The following is a 19,957-nucleotide window of genomic DNA, read 5'->3' on the forward strand; positions in this document are numbered from 1 at the left end:
AAAAGAGGAAAAGAACAACCAGCCGAGCTGAGGGATCCTCAAGCACCTGTGGGACATGAGGAGGAGCTAATTCTGAAAATCTGGAGAAGCTTCTTCTTTCACAGAAGTAGGGGTGTTTAAACCAAGCCTTCGGTATTAAGTATTCTGATAAGAAAAAAGCAGCAAGGACATTCCAGAGTAAAGACGGCGGTTAAACAACCCTGAAGACGGCGAGAGGGAGTTCCCGTTGTGGCGCCATAGTTGACGAATCCGACTAGGAACCATGAGGTTGCGGGTTCGCTCCCTGCCCTTGCTCAGTGGGTTAAGTATCTGGTGTTGCCGAGAGCTGTGGTGTAGGTCGCAGATGTGGCACGGATCCCGCGTTGCTGTGGCTGTGGTGTAGGCCGGTGGCTCCAGCTCTGATTAGACCCCTAGCCTGGGAACCTCCATATGCCGCAGAAGCGGCCCAAGAAATGGCAAAAAAAGACAAAAAAAAAAAAAAAAAAAAAAAAAAAAGACGGTGAGAGGTCCAGGGCGGAAATACAAGGTGATAAGAAAACGCTAAACTTTAGAAGGAAGCCAAATGGCACAGGCCATAGGAGGATTTCCTAACCCTTTAACACGAATTCCCAACCTGCCAGGTGGTGGTGCCTCCAAGGAGAAAATCCATAGGGGCGAGCCTACAGACTGAAGTGGGTCAGAGGCCTCAGGTGTGATGGAATGGGGGGAAGTGGTGAGAACGTCTGGTGTATACCTGGGCAGGGCATGGTATGATTTACATACTGACTAATTCTGGTAACAACACAGGAGGACCAGAGAGGCTAGAAAAAGGGAGGCCACTCAGGGGGCTCACGATGACAACTACATAAGGACTGACCAGAGCCAGGAAGGGCAGGTGCAGGGGAAACACTGGGGGGCGGAGGTTGATAGAAAAGACACATGGAGGCAGAGCTGGTAAAATTCTGGTCAAGAAAGGGAAGACTCAGTTTCCAGGAGTTCCCGTCCTGGCTCAGTGGTCAACGAATCCAACTAGGAACCATGAGGTTTTGGGTTCAATCCCTGGCCTGGCTCATTGGGTTAAGGATCCGGCATTGCTGTGAGCTGTGGCGTAGGTCAGAGACGTGGCTCGGATCTGGCGATGCTGTGGCTCTGGTGTAGGCTGGCAGCTCTAAATCCGACTGGACCCCTAGCCTGGGAACCTCCATATGCCGTGGGTACAGCCCTAGGAAAGACAAAAAGAAAAAAGATTCCAGTCTGGGAGTTCCCACTGTGGCTCAGTGGGTTGAGACCTCAACATGGTCTCTGTGAGGATGCAGGTTCCATCCCCCGCCTCCCTCAATGGGTTAAGGATCCGACATTGCCACAAGCTGCAGCTCAGATCTGGTGTGGCTGTGGCTGTGGTATAGGCCTCAGCTACAGCTCCAATTCTATCCCAGCTCAGGAACTTCCACATGCCACAGAAGTGGCCATAAAAAGGTGGGGAAAAAAAAAAGTTTCCCGCCTGATTGTTGCAGGTTCGGAGTAGGCTGCAGCTGCAGCTTGGATCCAATCCCTAGCTCAGGAACCTCTACATGCCATGAGTACACTCATAAAAATGAGAATTTTAAAAAATTGCTCTTTTTCAATATTTAATTTTTCAATCAATGACTAGCATCAATTAAGATATTGAGCCTCCCTAATAAAGCATAATTTCACTTAATAAAAAAAAAGTTTCCAGCCTGGGTAACAGGAGGATGAATAGTTGTGATGTAGTTATCTTACTACCTTTTATCTGAACAAGGTGTGCAGTACACAAAGAATAGCACTTTAAGTAACATCGCAAAGCAAAAACAGTGCAGACAAGACTGTTCGCGTTTCACATGATCAAGAAAGAAACTGAAGTCCGAGAGATTTAACCAACTTGCCCTGGGTAACCCAGGGGCTGAGAGAGGAGCTAAGACACAAGCCTGAATCTCAGGCTTCTGTCTTTTGTTCTCTAAATAAGACCCTCAAAAGCAGTTTACTACTTACGAGTAAAATAAATCTCTGAAAAAACCCAACCAAAAATGTTTTAAACAAAAAGCATGTAGTTTGCTGGGAGTACAGTTACCTTCAAAGGTAAGGAATATTTTAAAACTTGTACTCTGATCCCCTTTCCCAAGAGACAGGGTGCAGTGACTTTAGCCAGCAGTGCTGGCTCATGAGCCCTGCAAGTTTCAACAGATGGCAGAGGTAGCTGTTTGTATTTTGTATAAAAATACCACTTGGTATTTTATGAGAGGTCAAAAATAACTGAAAAGGAATATGCTAAATATTAACCATCTTCAACATAAAACTGCATTTCCAGTGTTGTGGTTGATGTTTGTTATTAAAATACTTTATAATAATAATATCCCAAGAGTACCCGTCATGGCGCAGTGGTTAACAAATCTGACTAGGAACCATAAAGTTGCAGGTTCGAGCCCTGGCCTTGCTCAGTGGGTTAAGGATCCAGCATTGCTGTGAGCTGTGGTGTAGGTCACAGAAGCGGCTCAAATCCCACGTTGCTCTGGCTCTGGCGTAGGCCGGTGGCTACAGCTCCGATTAGACCCCTAGCCTGGGAACCTACCTCCATATGCCGCGAGAGCGGCCCTAGAAACGGCAAAAAGACAAAAAAAAAAAAAAAAAAAAAAAAAAACCATAAGGTGGATTACAGAATTTGACTTTATTTAGCAAACATTTGAACACCTCCATGTTTAAACCTTGAGCGAGGTGTAGGGGGGTAAAATAAAGACATGGTCCCCACAGCCAGAGTTTAACATACATAACACGTGATACAGGCAATAATGAAAGTAAGAACAGAGGATTATGAAATGAATAATTCACTTCCATAGGACTTCCAGAGGGCTGCAGAGGAGACAGAAAATCAGACGAGGGCTTTTGAAAGCTGGAGAAGGTGCAAGTGAGACCGGGCGTCGCTATCAGGGAAAAGGATGTAAGGGAAGAAGGGATGAAGCCGCTCGGCTCGTCTGGAGAACCGAGCGAAGGCTCAGTCGGCAGCGCGGTGCAGAAAGAGAGCGAAGAGAACCGGCAAAGTCTAACGATACCTGGGGCCGGAGTGAGGGGCCTTAAATGAGAGGCTGCTAGGTCTGGATCTGGTCTCCCACCAGTGGGCAGTCTCAGAGGCTTTCTGAGCCAGAGGCTGACAAGATCCAATCTGCGTTCGGGAAAGGTGACCTGACAGTCAGGCAAAGGGCAGAGAGGAAGGGGTGGGGAGGAGCCTAAGAAAGCCGGAAGCCCAGAAAGGAATCTGAGGCTTTGACACACTAGCACACTGATAGTTTTAAAGGGACTGAACGGTGATGGGAGGATTTCACAGGCATCACTCTTCCCATTTCACAGACAAGAACACGGGCTCAGAGCCCATTCATTGCTCCAAGTCCAATGCTGCTAAAACAGGGAGAAAAACCCAGACTCAATACTTTTCTGCCCAATGCAAAAAAAAAAAAAAAAACCCTAATGCTTTTGAAAAGTGTTCTGTACAATAAAGCACAGAGTGGTCTGTGATATCATAAGTGCTAAAAATTGACTTAATTTTCTTAAGTGTTTACAATTTGTCTGAAATATAAGGTAACTACCTTGAAAATAATTACAAATTTGCCTTATGCTAATGCCATGATTAAAGACCTGTACTTTTTTTTCTGTCTTTTTAGAGCCACTCCTGTGGCATATGGAAGTTCCCAGGCTAGAGGTCTAACTGGAGCTGGAGCTGCCAGCCTACACCAGAGCCACAGCAACACCAGATCTGAGCCTCGTCTGTGACCTACACCACAGCTCATGGCAATGCCAGATCCTTAAGCCACTGAGTGAGGCCAGGGATCGAACCCGCGTCCTCATGGATACCAGGTGGATTCGCCAGGACTATGCCACGATGGGAACTCCCCATACTTTTCTTTAAAAACAAAAAATCTGTACCTCTAGTTCTACTTTCTACAAAATATTAGGAGTAATATTATCTTCTTCCTTCAATGTTTCAGTGGCCAAAGTGACATGTCATTGATGACACCGGCTTATGTAAGAACCTTTATACATATGCCCAACCTGAAGCAGCAAAATACATTTTTTGTTTTGTTTTGATCTTTTTAGGGCCATACCCACGTCATAAGGAAGTTCTCAGACTAGGGGTCGAATCAGAGCTGCAGTTGCCAGCCTATGCCACAAGCCATGCCAGATCTGAGCCGCATCTGCGATCTACACCACAGCTCACAGTAACAGCAGATCTTTAACCCACTGAACGACACCAGGAATCAAACCCCCATCCTCATAGATACCAGTCGGGTTCGTTACTGCCGGGCCATGAAGAGAACTCCGGAAGCAGTAAATATTTTTGAATTATTAAAAATGCATTATTCAGTAAGTACAGCCACTGAATAGAGACATAAAAAGTATTATCGGCATGAAGCTTACGTATAGGTATGCAGAGGCACAATTTCATAAATAATCTTGGCCACAAGGAAACGTCATTCAGGTCCTGAGACCCACTCACGAATGGATCAATCCAAAATAACCGATGGGAGGCTATGTGACCTTCAGGCTGCGGAGGGGTAGATTTCCCCTCGTTAAATTCAAAGCCTATGAAACGGCCAAGGTGTTCGGGCTTATACCGCATAAGAGAAACCTAGCTTGGGGATTTGACTGTATAGTTAGTTTTACCCAGAGCATCACCTAGTCATCAAAACTGCGCACCCCTCCCCCCACACCAGTCTTCCACCCCTGCTTTTTTTTCAAAACGAGCGAAGACCCAGAGAAGCAAAACTCATTCTCAGGAACTTGAATGAAGCAGCCAACCTAGACAGCCAGGAATCCTCCCCGGGTCTTTATTAGCAGAAAGCACAGTGAGTTAAACCATTTCAAAGCACCGCATGTCCCCCGAGCCGCTCAATCTACACTCTACGAGGTTAGGTCTCCAGAGCTTGCCGAGAAAGGACTGAAACTGAAAGGTGGCCAAAGAGAAATCTTAAACCGGGCCTGTCACGATTTGGGGGTCTGCCGCCAGGCGCCAGGCAGGGCCTGTCAACCGCGCGCCGCACGCCGCGTCCCGGCGCGGCAGGCAGCATTTCCCACGCGACCACCCGCTCCTCGGACGCCGCCGAGCCGGCAGCGCCGAAGGGCCGCCGGGGCCGCCAGGGCTCGGGAGCCGCCCCAGCGGGCCCCGGCCCTCCCGCGCCGCCGCCGCCGCGGGTGACTTTGCGGGCCCGTCCCTCCCGCGGGCGGCCGTAACCTTCGGCGAACCTTGCGCCGCAGGGCCCGCCCCGCCGCCAGCGCCCGCCCCGCGCGCGCAGCGCCACCGGCCCGCAGGCCCGTCAGTCGGCGCCGGCCCCGCCCCGCCCCGCCCCTCCCCCGCCGGCGGTTTCCCTTCCCCGGCCCCTAAAGGACAATGCAGGAGGGGAGGGGGCGGGCGGACGCGGCGGGGCGAGGGCAGCGCCGCGAGCGCCCACCCGCCGGCCGGCCGCGCCGGGAGCCCCGCGGCCGCCGCTCCCCGGGCTCCGCAGCCCGGCCGCACATCCACTCCCCGCCTCGCCTCCCCCCAGAGAGCCGCTCCCAGCGCGGCGACACCGGCCCATTGTGCGGACTCATCGCCCGCCCCCCGCGCGCGCCGAGCCCGGCGCAGGGGTCCCCAGGGCGGGGGTCGCCGGGCCCGCAGCCCACCGCACGCCCGGGGCCCGGCCGGGGTCCTCGCGGAGCCCGCGGCCCGGCGGGACGGCCCGGCCTCCCTCAGGCCGGCCCCGGAGCCCCGCTGCGGCGGCCCGCCCGGCCCGGCCGCGCCTGCCGGGCCGAGGGGCCCCAGCCCACCCTGCGCCCGCCCGCGGTACCTGCTGAGCAGCCGGGCGGCGCGGCGGCCGGCGAGGGCGCCTCCTCGCTCCGAGGGCTCCGAGCCGCTGCCGAGCGCCGGGCGGCCCTGGCCTGCGCCTTACGTAAAGCGGCGGCGGCTCCGGCGCCACTCGGCGGAGGGCGGGAGGCGGCGCGCCGCGGCCGCTCCGCTCCGTTACCCGGCAACTGGCCTCAGCGCCCCGCCAACCGGGCGCGCTCCATATCCTTCCGCCCAGGCGCCGGGATTACATCAGCGCCACCGCCCCGCCCCGGGGCCCCGCCCCTCCAGCGGGCGCGGGGCCCCGGGGCGGGGGCGTGCGGGCGCGCGGAGGGCCCCCTGGCCCGGGCCAGCTCTGCAGCCGCGCTTGGGTCCTGAGAGGCTCGAGGGCCGGAGGCGGGAGCCCACCCAGTGTGCGAGTTGTCGGAGCCGAGGCTGCCCCTGCGGAGGGGCGCGTGGGGCTGCTCTTGGCAAAAGCCCTTAAACTCCGCCGCCACCCTTCCCGCCCCCGGGCCGCCTCGGCCGCTCCTGCTTCCCGGCACATGCTCCACCTGTCTGCGCCCCCCTCCTCGCTGCGTCCTGGGATGGCTGGAGTGGGCGGTTTAACATTTTTTTTAACCCAGAAGACAAGCTAAAGAAATGTGACATGGCTGTTTTTATTAAGTAGGCAAAAATAAATTCTGGAAGATTCGGAAGTGGGAACCAAAAATGTGCACTAACCTTTTAGTCAAAGTTTCTTCACACCCACCCACTTTACTTAAATGTGATTTCTAGGCCTGTCCTTAAAAAGGCAGCTTAAGTATCATAGGCAGCAGAGAGGAAGGAGCCCTGAGCCCGGGTGGGAGATTGCCAATTTACAAAAGAGGGACGAGGACTTGTGCGGGGGGGGGGGGGGGGGCGCTACCTGCCGTTGTTCAGTGATGTATCTGTTGAGCACCTACTAGATGCTGGCCACTGGACTTTTCTGTTCAGAACTGAAGCAAAGTTCCCATACCAGCTCACTGACAGACTGGAAGGGGCAAACTGGATCCTAGGGGCGGGGGTGCTGGAGGAATGGACCACGAACTATGTACAGACTGTCTACAAAGGGGTTTCCTGTACCCTTGTCCTTTGTTCTTGAGAAGAATCTTGGGTCAAGGCTACCATCCCCATTACTCGGGAGAGGAACTGAGGCTCAGAGATAGTTACCGATTTCTCCTAAACTTTACTGCTCGTGAGTAGGCGAGGTTTTCTGACTCCCCTAAACCATCCCGCCTCTTGCAGGATTTGGACCCAAGCTCCTGGCTCTGAGACCTGGGGTCTTCTCCCTTTACACAGCTCTCTCCCTTCATCAGCTTCCCCTCAATTTTCTTCTGTGGCATTCTTCTCAGTTGACTGCATCCCATATGAATCACAATGCATTCAATCAGTGTCTTCGGAGCACCTGTTCTGGGCCTGGCTGGAGATCAAACTCTGAAAAGAGGGAGAGAATGAAAGTGTGCACGCGGGAGTTCCAGAGTGAACTGGGTGCCAAGAAGGGACAAGTAGTGAGCTTTGGAGTCTAGCTCCCAGGTGCTCCCAGACCTGGGATTTCACAGACCAGTGAAATTCCCCCCCAGATATAGGGGATTTGCAGAGTGGTCAACTTTTGGCTTTTGCCACATTGTTCACTTTGTTGTCATCTACATTCATGGTTTTGTGGAAAGGACTTATTAACAATGAAAATTAAAAATACGCTTGGCCATCTGTATCCATGAGTCTGCATCTGCAGATTCAACCCACCAGGGATCAAAATATTCAGGGGGAAAAAAAATCCAGAAAGTTCCAAAAGCAAGGTTGGAATTTGCCACAACCATTTACCTCACATTTACATTGTATTTATAACTATTTACATAGCATTTACATTGTGCTAGGTGTTATAAGTAATCTAGAGATGATTTAAAGTCTGGGGGAGGGGGCTGTGCACAGGTTGTACGCAAATACTGTGCCATCTTATATAAGGGACTCGAGCATCCTCTAGTTTGGGTATGGAGCCAGTCCTGGAACCACTAGGGATTGAACCATGACTGTAGCAACAATATCTCTCAGATATTCTCAGAAGAAAGGAAACACAGTTGGCAACTTTATAGCCACACACACACACAGTTACTGACTTTGTTTCTCATTTGCTGCAGACCAGTGTTTATACACCACAAATTTCTTGGAAGAAGAGATATTTAAACTGAGGCGGCATTAACTAGATTAGTCGAATTCCGAAGTGGTGGGAGGGGGCTGGAATTACAGATTAGAGAATGAAAGTATCTTGATTATTTTTTCCCTCCTGCTTCCGGATGATCCGCTTTGAAGTCCTGGAAGGCTGGGCCAACTTCAGCCTCTGGGCCTTTGCACTTGCTGATTTTTCTTCCCAGATCTCGCTCTCCTCTCTCCTCAGGTCTTTGCAGAGCAGAATCCTCCTTGCTCAAGGCTCCAGCTACAATGTCCTCTGCTCAAAGATGCCTTTCCTGATCCCCGTTTTAGAGTAGCCGGCCTTCCCAGTCATGACGCCACCATCCTGTTTTGTTTTTTTATTGACAGCTCTTATTGGTATCTGAAATTATCTTCATTGTTTGTTTGTTTACTCCTTAAGCTCATCCTCCCTTTCACCTAACACCTGTATTCCAGGAAAACTGTCATCTTGGCCAGTGTTGACCGACCCACGACGACAGGGCTTGCCACCACGACTGACAGGTCATTGGTAACGCAGTCTAAGGGGACAGAAACAAGAGCAAACCACCCTGTGTTCCTGGGAGGGATCCGAAAGCCTTCTCAAGCATGTACCCACCCCGCTTTGTGTGCCTCCCTGCCTTTGACCTTCCCTAAAGCTCCTGGGTAGAAATCAGCCAAGACAAAGTCGAGATGACCTTGGCTTCCATGCTCTTGTGGGCCAAGGTCCCCAGGGAATGCAAAGGAGGCCGGAGGACCCTGGCGTTAAAGCACAATTGGCGTGGAAACGAAGGAGTCCCGCTTCAGGAGTTTCTAAAGAGAAACCCTCTCGGCTTCCATGTACGTCCGTGATCATGCATCTCTCAAGACTTAGACCACCTGCTGCCACTCTTTAACCCCTGCCTGAGGACAAGGCAGTGAGAGGGAGAAAATGGCAACTCCCAGTGCCCTCTGACCTAGATGCTTGGGGTGCCAGCAAGGATTCAGGTAGATGCCACCTGGGGCAGTGATTTTTTTAACCCAGTGCGTGCGTGGTGAACAGCGGAAGAAGACTGAGTCCAGGATGCTTTTTGATGCCGTGAGCCCACACTGACTGACAGTTAGAAAGCAGCGACCTTGGCTCTGTGACCTTGGGTGTGTAATCTCCCTCTCTGGGCCTCAGTTTCCCCTTCTACACAGCAAGAGACTTAGGCAGGAAGGTTTCAAAAGTCTCCTCTTGCTTTTCTTTCTTTTTTTTTTTTTTTTTTCTTTCTTTCTTTCTTTTTTTTCGGCCACACCTGAGGCATGCAGAAGTTCCTGGGCCAGGGATCGAATCCGTGCCACAGCAGCAATCCCAGGTGCTACCGTACCAATGCCAGATACTTAACCTGCTGTGCCACAAGAGAACTCACATGCTTTTATTTTTTTCTTTATCCTGTGAATTTTGGAGACAAAATTCCAACGAAGCTACCCTTTGATAAAAGTTAGAGGCTACATGGAGCAGCGAGGGATGGGAAGTATATGGGAAATTGTTCTCCCTGATCAGTTTTGCTGGGATCCTTGAACTGCTCTGGAAAATAAAGTCTGATATTAAATATAAAAGGATGTGTACAAACCTCAGCAGTGTCCTACCGACCCTGACAATAGCAGCCGGTTTACAGCCCCCCAAGATTGGGCTGGAGTCCTGCTCTTCACGCTGGGCCCCGCTGTGGCCCGCTGCCCCTTGCCTCCCCTTGTAAACCATCATGTCATTTAGGATATGCTCACATTTATCTCGGCTCGGATGCTGTCAGTCAAGGCAGCCAGCTGGGCCTGGCAGATACCCTTCTGGCATCTGGAGCGTTGAGGACAAGCCTCTGACACAGCCCCACGGTGTGACCTTGAGAAGCCCACTGACCTTGGCAGGGCTTTCATTGCCCTGAGAAGATGGAGAGATAATGGCCCCTGCCCTAGTCGGCTGTTGGTAGTATTCAAGGCCCCCCCCCCAAAAAAATCAGAGATGTGGTGTCCTCCACAGGCTCTAAGATGCTATGTAAATATCAGGTCTTTGCCATTTTATCCTTCCAAATGTGTTCTAATGGCTGCTGCCTTTTTCCTCCCTCCTACTGACTAGCGTCCATGAGGACTCAGGTTCAATCCCTGGCCTCGTTCAGTGGGTTAAGGATCCGGTGTTGCTGTGAGCTGTGGTGTAGACCACAGACGAGGCTCAGCTCCCATGTGGCTGCGGCTCTGGCTGTGGTGTAGGCCCGCAGCTACAGCTCGGATCGGACCCCTAGCCTGGGAAGCTCCATATGCTGCAGGTGCGGCCCTAAAAAGACAAAAAGAGAAAGAAAGAGAGGGAGGGAGGAAGGACAGACGGATCTCCCTGAGAGGGTTGTTGTGAGGGGCTTACACGAATCCGTGTAGAGGGTCAGAGTAGGCCTGGTGCACAGCATGTGCTCAATACAAGCGGCCCTTCGGACTCGGCTCCCTGCCTGCCCCAGCCCTGGCCCCCTCCTCCGCCTCTCCCTGCACTGCTTCACCTGGTCCTTCAGCACGCTCCTGGGGCCCTTCCATCCACACTGCAGCCTGAGCTAACACGGAGATGGAGGGATGCGTCTGTCTCTCTCCTCCCCCTGACTGTTCTCCAAGGCCCCAGACCTGCCTCCCACACTCGGCCACCTTGCTGGCGCAACCCACGGCTGGCTCATTGCCCTCCCCGATTGCCCAGGGCCCTCTCCCCCACCCCCACTGCTGCGTTTTGGCCTTGCCCTGTCCTCAGCTGCTAGGAACCTCAGGCCCTACCCACTAAATTGGCTCCAGAAACGTCACTGCACTCAAGCTCTGAGGTCAGACAGACCACAGGGGGAGTCCGGTGCTGCTGCTCGGGAGCTGTGCAATCTTGAGCATGTTACTTCCTCTCTCTGAGCTGGCTTCCAAACCTCAAAATAGAAACAACCAGAGCACCTCCAGAAGCAAACACCGGTGTATTTTTTTTTTTTAATGGCCACACCCGCAGCATATGCAAGTTCCCAGGCCAGGGATTGAATCCGAGTGACAGCTGTGGCTACACTAGCTCCTTTAACCCACTGCAGCAGGCTGGGGATCGACTCGTGCCTCTGCAGTGACCAGAATTACTGCAGTAGGATTCTTAACCCACTGCACCACAGCGGGAACTCCATAAACACAAAGGTCTGGAATGGGCTGCCCACAATATACGCCCTTCTGCATTTGGGGAAGTCTCCCACCTGTGCGTCTGGGTGGGGAGCAAGGCCGATATTCCTCTATAGGAATCTGAAGGCTGGACACTGACCACACCTCCCAGCCTCCTGCCTCAGCGCTGATGCTTTGTCACAATCAATAACCGAGGCGTCCTTTGCACTGTTCTGCTCTTCCATGCCCAGGAAGGCCCTGCACCGGGCGACAGGCATGCACAGGGCTTTGAAGTCAATTTTTGTTAGTGCATGCTCTTTTTTTTTTTTTTTTTCTCCAGGCTAGGGGTTGAATCAGAGCTATAGCTGCCAGCCTATACCACAGCCATAGTAACGCAGGCTCCGAGCTGCATCTGCAACCTACACCACAGCTCACGGCAACACCAGATCCTTAATCCACTGAGCAAGGCCAGGGATCAAATCTGAGTCCTCATGGATCCTAATCAGGTTTGTTAACCACTGAGGCATGATGGGAACTCCAGAATGTTCTTTTTTTATTAAGAAAAATCGTTTTTTTGGCTGCACTTGTGGTGTATGGAAATTCCTGGGCGAGGGGTCTAACCCATGCCACAGCAGTGACCCAAGCTTCTTCGGTGACAACCCCAGATCCCTAACTCAATGTGCCACAAGGGAACTCTGAATATTCTTTTTTTTTTTGGCTATGGTATGCAGCGGCTCGATATGGGATCTCAGTTCCCAGACCAGGGATTGAACCCAGACTGCAGCGGTGAAAGCACCAAATTTTAACCTCTAGCCCACCAGGGAACTCCAAGAATTGATTTTTTTCTCCATCTCATTTTCAGCTGCTCCAAGGCATATGGAGCTCCCGGGCCAGGGATCAGATCCAAGTTGTAGTTGAGACCTAAGCCACAGCTTCAGCAATGCTGTATCTTTAACCCACTGTTCTGGTCGGGGATCGAACCCATGTCCCAGTGCTCCCAAGACGTGACCCATACTGTTCGGCCACAGAGAGAGGTCCCCAAAAGTGACTTTTTTTTTTTTTTTTTTTTTTTTTTTTTGTCTTTTTGCTATTTCTTTGGGCCTCCTGGAGGTTCCCAGGCTAGGGGTCGAATCAGAGCTGGAGCCACTGGCCTACGCCAGAGCCACAGCAACGTGGGATCCGAGCCGCGTCTCCAACCTACACCACAGCTCACAGCAACGCCGGATCATTAACCCACTGAGCAAGGGCAGGGACCGAACCCGCAACCTCATGGTTCCTTGTCGGATTCGTTAACCACTGCCCCACGATGGGAACTCCTCTTTTTTTTTGTTGTTGTTGTCTTTTTGTTATTTCTTGCGACTTTTATCGCTTTTTTTTTTAGTGAAGCACCTGAGGATGTGAAAGTTCCCAGGCCAGGGGTCCAATGGCAGCTGCAAATGCCTGCCTACACTACAGCCACAGCAACAAGGGATCTGAGCTGTGTCTGTGACCTACACCACAGCTCCCAGCAATGCCTGATCCCCAACCCACTGAGCAAGGCCAGGGATCGAACCTGCATCCTCATGGAAGGATACTAGTCGGATTCGCTTCCACTGTGCCACAGCAGGAAATCCTCTTTTATCTTTCTTGTCATGCACAGTGAGGGGCAGTTCTCAGCTCGGTGAGGAAGACAGGAAATCGGCCCTTGTCTTCCATCCACTGGGTGAACAAGGCCCTTGCGAGGGCCCTGACGCACTGTCTCCACTTCCTCCCCTCACGGGCCAGCGCTGTGCTGCACAGATGGGACACGCACCCTTTGAGGGCCACACCATCTCCCAGGGACCACGTGTACAGAACAGAACGTGGTAGAGCTATTTCCTAGCACCTCTGTAAAAAGTACAACAGAGGAGTTCCCGTCGCGGCTCAGCAAGTTAAGAACTCACATAGTGTCTGCGAGGACACAGGTTTGATCCCTGGCCTAGCTGCCCAGTGGGTTAAGGATCTGGCGTTGCTGTGGCTGTGCCATAGACAGGCGCCTGCAGCTCCCATTCGACCCCTGGCCTCGGAACTTCCATATGTGCAGGTGCAGCCCTAAAAAGAAAAAGAGAGAAAGTACAACAGAAATTTGTTGTCTCACAGCACTGGGAGAGGAAAGTCTGAAATCCAGGTGTCAGCAGGGCTACGTCTCTCTGCAGCCTCTAGGAGAGAATTCTTTCTTGCCTTTTCTAGCTTCTGCTGTTTTCCAGCCATCCTTGGCACTCCGTGGTTCGTAGAGGCATCACTCCAGACTCTGCGTTGGCTGTCACATGGCCATCTCTCCCCTGTCTCTCTCTTCTTCGAGGATGCCAGTCACATTGGATTAGGGTCCCGCCCTGCTCCAGTATAACTTCATCTTACCTAATTCCACCTGCAACGGTCGCTGAGGTATGAGGATTAGGACATCAACATATCTTTCTTTCTTTTTTTTTTTTAGGGCTGCACCCACAGCATATGGAGGTTTCCAGGCGAGGGGTCCAATCGGAACTGTAGCTGCCGGCCTACGCCAGAGCCACAGCAACACGGGATCTGAGCCACGTCTGCAACCTACACCACAGCTCACGGCAACCCTGGATCCTCAACCCACTGAGTGAGACCAGGGATCGAACCTGCAACCTCATGATTCCTAGTCAGATTCGTTTCTGCTGCACCATGACCGGAACTCCAAGAGCTCTAGCCACTTTAAACAGTTGTAGGTGTCCCAGATGGGACTGACCTCAGGAGTGGTGAGCAACTTGTACGAGGAGTGTCTATGTGTGGCCCGATCACTTAGCTGAGCTCCTGCAGGAGATACTGAAACACGTAGAATGGTCCAGTCAAGGTAAGCTCCAAGGACCCCTTCAACCCTGCACATTTGGGATGCTAGGGCCGAAGCTTGGCTAAAGAATGCATTTCTCTCTCTCTTTTCTCTTTTTTTTTTTTTTTTTTTTGGCTTTTTAAGCTGAACCCACGGCATATGGAAGTTCCCAGGCTAGGGGCTGAATCAGAGTTGCATCTGCCACCTACACCACAGCTCACAGCAACACTGGATCGCCGACCCACTGAGCAAGGCCTGGGATAGAATCTGCATCATCATGGATACTAACGGGATTCGTTTCTGCTGCGCCACGACGGGAACTCCGGAAATTCCTGATATCAGATAGACCACTGTTGAGTCTCCTGACGGGCCTTGGTCACTTCCAAAGCCACTGTGAACACCCAGTAAGAAGGGTCGGGGGTGGATACCTTTAGCAGTTCATGAATATGCAAATACGTATTGCCACTTCCCCACCTCAGTCCAGTAGAAGATAAATTTATATTAAGACCCAAGTTCAGAGGACTGACTCCTCTACTTGTTAGTTGCATAGCCTGGGGCAGGCTCCCTGCCCCTCTCTGAGCCTTAGCTTTCTTATCTGTAAAATAGTTATGAGGATAATAGTTTTCTACCTCCAAGGTGGTTGTGGGTTTGGAGGGAAACAGATAATCCATGTAATATGCTGGCTCACTGTCTGGCACAAACTCTGAGCCATTAGCAGATAACATTGACCGTGATAATAGGGAAGGCTGGAGTCATTTCCTGGGGCTTGTGGGTGGCTTTGTTTGCCTCTAAGAGACTTTGCCTGGAAGGAGAGAACTGGTAGCTTCGATGAGAAATGAGATCAGAAAGGAACCGAGATATTTCAAGGGCAGTGTTTGCAGGGTGCCGTGCTGTGTAATTGCCTCTTCTGTTTTCCCATCAAATCTTCAGTAAAACATGAGAGTTTGACAATGCTCTTGGCCTTGGATTTGACTTGGGGGTCATATCAAGTGGGCTTCCATGCCCCACCTGCTCAGGCTATTCTGTCTCAGCCACCATAGAGGCCTGAGTATAAATCCCATCAGATCATGTCATCCTCCCACCCCAAACCTTCCAGCAGTTTCTCACATCATGTGGAGTAAATGTCAAAGTCTTTTTCCCACATGGCCGTCACCCACCAGGTGGCTTCTGGCCTGTTCTCACATCCCCTGCTGCAGCCATACTGGCTTTTTGCTGTTCTCTGAGTCTGCACAGTCAGCCTCAGGGCCTTTGCACTCGCTATTCTCTTGACCTGTTACGTTTTTCTCCTATATTCCTCCGTGATTGCTTCCTCACCGAGTTCAAACTTGAGTCAGAAATTATGTGTATTAGCTTCTTGTGGCTGCTGTAACAAGTGACCACAAACTAGGTGACTTAAAACAATAGAAATTTATTCTCTCGCAGTTCCGGAAGCCAGAAATCCAAAGTCAAGGTGTCATCAGGCCATGCTCCCTCGGAGGGCTCCAAGGGAGAATCTCCTGTCTCTTCCAGCTTCTGAGGGCTCCAGACACTCCTTGGCTTGTGACCACACAGGCCAGGGATCGAATCCGAGCCACAGCTGCAAACTACACCATAGCTGCGGCAACACCAGAGCCTTTAACCCCCTGCACCCGGTCAGGGTTAGAACCTGTGCCTCCACAGCAACCTGAACTACTGCAGTCAGATTCTTAACCCATTGCACCACAGTGGGAACTCCTCCTTGTCTTCTTATAAGGACTCTTGTCATTAGCTTTAGGGCCACCTGGACAATCCGGGATGATCTCATCTCAAGATTCATAATTCATTACATCAGCAAAGACCCAAGCTTCTGGGGCAGCATTCAACCCACTGCACTATGGCTCTCGCAATCTTTGTGGTCAGGAAGCCACGGAAAATTTTTAGGGCCAGAAAAGAGCACAAGCCCTTGTCCTTCTGGCTGTGCTCCTTGGTGTTTTCCTTCGTATCATCATGTGCTTCCCTGCGTGTTTATTTGTCTCTGGCCCTTCTCTCTGCTCTAACTATGAGCTCCTGAGGCGAGGCAGGGCTCTGTCCACCTGGAGCACCGCTGCATTCCCAGCCTCTCACTCACCTGCTGTGTGTGGGCCTCGCACACAGCAGGTGCTCAAAATAAAAACTTGTTAAGGAGTTCCTGTAGGGGCTCTGTATCCATGAGGAGGCAGGTTCGATCCCTGGCCCGACTCAGTGGGTGAAGGTCCAGTACTGCCATGAGTTCTGGTGTAGCTTGCAGATGTGGCTTGGATCCTATGTTGCTGTGGCTGTGGCATAGGCTGGCAGCTACAGCTTCAAATCAACCCCTAGCTTGGGAACTTCCATATGCCATGGGTTTGACCCTAAAAACACACACACACACACACACACACACACACACACACACACACACACACACAAACTTGTTGAAGGGGTTCCCATTATGGCTCAGCAGTAATGAATGGGACTATTATCCATGAGGACCAGGGTTTGATCCCTGGCCTTGCTCAGTGGGTTAAGGATCCAGGGTTGCCGTGAGCTGTGGTACAGGTTGAAGATGTGGCTCAGATCTAGCCTTCCTGTGGCTGTAGGGTAGGCCAGTGACTACAGCTCCAATTCGACCCCTAGGCTGAGAAATTCCACATGCAGGGGGCAACCCTAAAAAAAAAAATGCAAATAAATAAATAAATAAGGACCAGAGCACGCCATAGTTCAGTGGGTTCAGGATTCAGTGTTGTCACTGCTGTGGTGAGGGCTTGATCGCTGGCCCGGAAACTTCTGTGTGCCATGGGAGTGGCCAAAACCAAAAAGGACAGAGCCTGCCAAAAGGTTACAGCCCAACCTGGGTCATTCCTAGGAGGCAGAATTGTTATTAGCAGCTCATGATGCCATGGTGTTTATAGGGAAAATGGATATAATTGATACATGCTAAAGTGAATATTACATTTGTGTTTATGCGCCATAATTATGTCATAGTCTGATGACAATGCTTAAGTGTCCTTTGTAGGAAGCTGGCATCTTCCAGAAAGAAGTGACCTTAGGTGAGAAACACGTCAGGTAAAGCTCATGGCACAGAGCCTGCCCCAGAGCAAGCAACCAGTCCAAGGCAGGTGGTTTTGCTTCTCAGAGCCTCTGTGTCCCACATGGAAAAGTCAGACTTGGTGGCAGATTCCAAAGGCCCCTTCTGCTCAGCCTGGGAGACTTTGGTGCAGTGGTATCTGCTTGTCTGTCCTGACCTTAAGCCTGGAGCGTACGTCTCAGCTCTGAGAAGCTTCTTCATCCTCCAGAATCCAGCTCATGTGTCAGAAAAACCTCCTGTGAGGGGCCCGCCATTCCCCTCCCTCCTGCCCTGTAACTCCATGGTAGCTGCGCTTGCTGTCAGGTCTGTCTTTCCCACAAGACCGGACCCCTGAGTACTTTGTCTCCAGCATCGCTGGCTGCCTGGCCCAGTCTGTGCTCTGTGAGGGCTTGTGGAACCAGGCTCAAGGTCAGGCCCACATGCCACCTGCTCTAGGATGCCTTCCTGGGCCCTGGCCAGAATGCTGCCTTTGCTTCCCAGGTGCTCTACCAACCGTGCCACTGAAAAAAACCCGACCCTACCATCTTTCTTCTCTTTCTTCCCTCCCTTCCCTCTTTCTTTCTTTCTTTTTTTTGGGGGGCTGCACCTGTGGCATATGGAGGTTCCCAGGCTACGGATTGAATCAGAGCTACAGCTGCCAGCCTACGCCACAGCCTCAGCAACACTGGCTCCTTAACCCACTGCCAGGGATTGAACCTGCATCCTTATGGATACTAGTCATGTTCTTAACCTGCTGAGCCACGATGGGAACGCATGTCTTTCTTTCTTCACAGGCTCCGTTTCTGTTTATTCACTTGTCTGTTGCCTGTCCTCCCCAGGACATCAGCCCCAGGACAGGAACTGGAGCTGGGTACCTAGTAGGTGCCCAAGGGAGAAGGATCCTCCGGTGGGGAGGGCACTCAGGCCTGTTGGAGCTGTCAGAATGTCTCTGGGCATCCCCCCCAACCCCTCCCTAGACCTTAGAGCTGGAAGGACCTGGATGCCCTCCTGGCCTCACCTTCATACAGGAGCCCAGCCAGGGCGAGGGATGTGCCCAAACTCACACAGCCAGAGCTGCCTGACAGCCACTCTCCTGACTCCACGCCCACTGACTGCTCCTCTCTCCTGGGTCACCTTTCAGATCCCCCCCCCCCCAGGTTCAGCTCTCTTTCTACTATCTTTTTTTTTTTTTTTGGTCTTTTTAGGGCTGCACTCGTGGCATGTGGAGGTTCTCAGGCTAGGGGTCTAATCAGAGCTGTAGCTGCCAGCCGACACCACAGCCACAGCAACACAGGATCTGAGCCACGTCTGCAACCTACACCACAGCTCACGGCAACGCTGCTGGATCCTTAACCCACGGCAAGGCCAGGGATTGAACCCGAGTCCTCATGGATACTAGCTGGATTCGCTACTGCTGCGCCACGATGGGAACTCCCCATACTTTTGCTCAGTGGGTTAAGGGTGCGGCGTTGCCGTGAGCTGTGGTGTAGGTTGCAGACGTGGCTCGGATCCGCACTCAGGCAAGTTGGATCATTTCTTTTCCCTTTCTTTAAAAAAATGTAATTGTAGTAAAGTATACAGAACATAAAATACCCTGTCTTAACCATTTCTAACTATACATTTCAGTGGTATTAAATACATTTATTTATTTTATTATTACTATTTTTTGAGTCTTAGGACTGCACACGAGGCACATGGAAGTTCCCAGGGGTCAAAGCGGCTGCAGCCGCGGGCCTACACCACAGCAATTCAGGATCCGAGCCCCGTCTGTGACCTGCGCCAGAGCTCATGGCAACCCCGGATCTGTATCCCACTGAGCGGGGCCAGGGATCAAACCCGAGGCCTCATGGATCCTAGTCACGTCATTACGCTGTGCCGTAATGGGAACTCCCGGTACTAAATACATTTATAATGTGCATCCTTCCCCACCACCTCCGTAACCTTCATCTTGCAAAACTGAAATTGCACACGTTGAACAATGGCTCCTATTTCCCCTCCCCCCTGCCCTTGGCAACCCCCATGCCACTTTCTGTTTCTAGGAGACTGACTCCTCTGGGGACCTCGTCTAAGTGGAATCTTACAGGGTTGTCTTTGAGAACAGGCTTATTTCACCTAGCATAATGTCCTCAAGGGACACCCGTGTTGCAGCAAGTGTCAGCATTTCCCTCCTTTTTAAAGCTGCGTAGCATGCCATTGCACGGACCCACTTTGTTCATCTGTGCATCCATCCTCAGACACTTGTGTTGCTCCTGTCTTTTGGCTTTCAATAGTTCATTTCCTTTACGCCTCTTTCCTCATTTGCAAAATAATGTCCTTCGCCTAATATTTTATTTTTATTTATTATTTTTTTTCCTTTTTGCCCACACCCATGGCACATGGAAGTTCCCGGGCCAGGGATCAAACCTGTGCCACAGCAGTGTCCCAAGCCACAGCAGTGACAATGCCAGATCCTTAACCCACTGAGCCACAAGGGAACTCCCTGTCCTGATATTTATTTATTTTTGTCTTTTTGTCTTTTTAGGGCCACATCCGTGGCTTATGGAGTTTCCCAGGCTAGGGGTTGAATTGGAGCTGTAGCTACCGGTCTATGCCATAGCCACTGAAACACCAGATCCGAGCTGCGTCTGAGACCTACACCATAGCTCACAGCAATGCCAGATCCTTAACCCACTGAGTGAGGCCAGGGATCGAACTTGCAACCTCAAGTTTCCTAGTTGGATTTGTTTCCACTGCACCATGATGGGAGCTCCCTGTCCTTATATTTTATTTATTTATTGTCTTTTTGCCATTTCTTGGGCCGCTCCCGAGGCATATGGAGGTTCCCAGGCTAGGGGTCTAATCGGAGCTGTAGCCTCTGGCCTACACCAGAGCCACAGCAACTCGGGATGCGAGACGCGTCTGTGACCTACACCACAGCTCACGGCAATGCCAGATCCTTAACCCACTGAGCAAGGGCAGGGATTGAACCCAAAACCTCATGGTTCCTAGTTGGGTTCGTTAACCA

General features: G+C 51.7%; 1 protein-coding gene across 1 annotated transcript in view; it reads right to left on the bottom strand.

The window, feature by feature from the left end:
- Positions 1-6,053, bottom strand: part of KIAA0232 (KIAA0232 ortholog) — an 88,367-nt gene extending 82,314 nt beyond the window's left edge. The window contains 1 exon segment of the mRNA XM_021100968.1: positions 5,811-6,053. The gene's annotated coding sequence lies outside the window, so the exon portion shown is untranslated.

This window comes from Sus scrofa, chromosome 8, assembly GCF_000003025.6.
Source record: "Sus scrofa isolate TJ Tabasco breed Duroc chromosome 8, Sscrofa11.1, whole genome shotgun sequence".
NCBI lineage: Eukaryota > Metazoa > Chordata > Mammalia > Artiodactyla > Suidae > Sus > Sus scrofa.